We start from the raw sequence: 2,500 nt of genomic DNA on the forward strand, positions 1-2,500 counted from the left end.
GTCGCGATCGTCGCGCATCGTGCCGTGCTGTCTTGAGCGGGACGGGCGCTCGCGCGTCCGACGCCGCAGCAGCCGCGCGGAGAAATCCCCGCGCGGAACGTTTGCAACGCGACCCTGAGGCGGGCGCGGCCCCGGGATTGACCCGAGGCCGCAATTTGCGTTCAGAACGTCGATGCTCAATGTGTCCTGCAATTCACACTAATTCACGCAGCTAGCTGCGTCCTTCATCGACTCACGAGCCGAGTGATCCACCGCCAAGAGCCATCCACGATTGTTTCGCTCGCACAGTGCCTCGCACTATAGGGTGACAAAATAGACCGCGCCGAGCGGTCGGCCAGGCCGACGCTTGAAGCCGGAGCGCGCGGCACCGCGGCACTCGACGCGCAAACATTACCGGGTGACCGAATCGCCGGCCGGCGCGCCGCTCCTCGCGGGTCGGGCGCCGGGTAGCAAAGACTTTTTCTCTCGCTTGTCCGAGTTTCGCGTTCGCCGAAGCGTTTGCGAGACCGTTAATGATCCTTCCGCAGGTTCACCTACGGAAACCTTGTTACGACTTTTACTTCCTCTAAATGATCAAGTTAGATCGTCTTCTCGGACGCCGGCTCGACCGTTGCCGGCCGCGCCAGGTCCAATCGGAGGACCTCACTAAACCATTCAATCGGTAGTAGCGACGGGCGGTGTGTACAAAGGGCAGGGACGTAATCAACGCGAGCTAATGACTCGCGCTTACTGGGAATTCCTCGTTCAAGGGAAATAATTGCAATTCCCTATCCCTAGCACGACCGGGGTTCAGCGGGTTACCCAGACCTGTCGGCCAAGGCGAGCACATGCTGATCCGGTCAGTGTAGCGCGCGTGGGCCCCGAACATCTAAGGGCATCACAGACCTGTTATTGCTCAATCTCGTGTGGCTAAACGCCACTAGTCCCTCTAAGAAGTTAGACGCCGACCGATTGGGTCGCGTAACTAGTTAGCAAGCCAGAGTCTCGTTCGTTATCGGAATTAACCAGACAAATCGCTCCACCAACTAAGAACGGCCATGCACCACCACCCACAGAATCAAGAAAGAGCTCTCAATCTGTCAATCCTCACTGTGTCCGGGCCGGGTGAGATTTCCCGTGTTGAGTCAAATTAAGCCGCAGGCTCCACTCCTGGTGGTGCCCTTCCGTCAATTCCTTTAAGTTTCAGCTTTGCAACCATACTTCCCCCGGAACCCAAAGACTTTGGTTTCCCGCAAGCTGCCGGAGAGGTCGTAAAACTAACGCCCCCCGATCGCTAGTTGGCATCGTTTATAGTCAGAACTAGGACGGTATCTGATCGTCTTCGAACCTCTGACTTTCGCTCTTGATTAAAGAAAACATTCTTGGCAAATGCTTTCGCAGTCGTTCGTCTTGCGCCGATCCAAGAATTTCACCTCTAACGGCACAGTACGAATGCCCCCGTCTGTCCCTCTTAATCATTACCTCGCGCTCCGAAAACCAACAAAATAGAACCGAGGTCCTATTCCATTATTCCATGCACCATTATTCAGGCGAATCGCCTGCTTTGAACACTCTAATTTTTTCAAAGTAAACGTTCCGGCCGCCGCCGACACTCAGTCAAGGGCACCGGCGGAGAACCGGAGGTGAGGCCAGGACGGCCAGTACACGCCTTGCGACGGACCGGCCGCCTGCGCCCAAAATCCAACTACGAGCTTTTTAACCGCAACAACTTAAATATACACTTTTGGAGCTGGAATTACCGCGGCTGCTGGCACCAGACTTGCCCTCCAATGGATACTCGTTAAAGGTTTTAAAGTGTACTCATTCCAATTACAGGGCCTCGTTTAGAGTCCTGTATTGTTATTTTTCGTCACTACCTCCCCGCGTCGGGAATGGGTAATTTGCGCGCCTGCTGCCTTCCTTGGATGTGGTAGCCGTTTCTCAGGCTCCCTCTCCGGAATCGAACCCTGATTCTCCGTTACCCGTAAGAACCTCGGTAGGCCAGTACCGTACCGACGAAAGTTGATAGGGCAGACACTTGAATGATCCGTCGCCGGTGCGAGACCGTGCGATCCGCAAAGTTATCCAGAGTCACCAAAGGTTGCGGGCCGAAGCCCGGTCGGTTTTTGGTCTGATAAAAGCACGCCTCCCGCGAGGTCGGCGCTTCACGCATGTATTAGCTCTAGCATTTCCACAGTTAACCACGTAAAACGTACGATCAAATGAACCATAACTGATTTAATGAGCCATTCGCAGTTTCACTGTACGAGAGCTCGTACTTAGACTTGCATGGCTTAATCTTTGAGACAAGCATATGACTACTGGCAGGATCAACCAGGTAGCTACTTTAGCGTAGCCCCGAAAGGCCGACGAAGGAGGCGCCGCTGATGCGGCGCCGTCGCTCGGTCGATGCGAAACCCGAAGGCTTCTCTCCGTTAAAATTTCGTTCTTTGCTCGGCTGCCCGAACTCAGAAAACCGTCACCGCCCGTCGCACCCGCCGGAGTAAGACTTCGTCGGCAG

The 2,500-nt window shown here is 55.0% G+C and overlaps 2 non-coding genes across 2 annotated transcripts; both read right to left on the minus strand.

Moving 5' to 3' along the window:
• Window positions 1–109: 109 nt before the first annotated feature.
• Window positions 110–263, minus strand: LOC146143407 (5.8S ribosomal RNA). The gene has a single exon (XR_014501120.1). It is a non-coding gene; the product is annotated as a 5.8S ribosomal RNA (ribosomal RNA).
• A 247-nt stretch (window positions 264–510) lies between these two features.
• LOC146143408 (small subunit ribosomal RNA) lies at window positions 511–2,320 on the minus strand. The gene has a single exon (XR_014500903.1). It is a non-coding gene; the product is annotated as a small subunit ribosomal RNA (ribosomal RNA).
• Between the last annotated feature and the right edge of the window lie 180 nt (window positions 2,321–2,500).

The sequence above is a fragment of the Ascidiella aspersa genome, chromosome 5 (genome assembly GCF_963924565.1).
Source record: "Ascidiella aspersa chromosome 5, kaAscAspe10.2, whole genome shotgun sequence".
Taxonomy (NCBI): Eukaryota; Metazoa; Chordata; class Ascidiacea; order Phlebobranchia; family Ascidiidae; genus Ascidiella; species Ascidiella aspersa.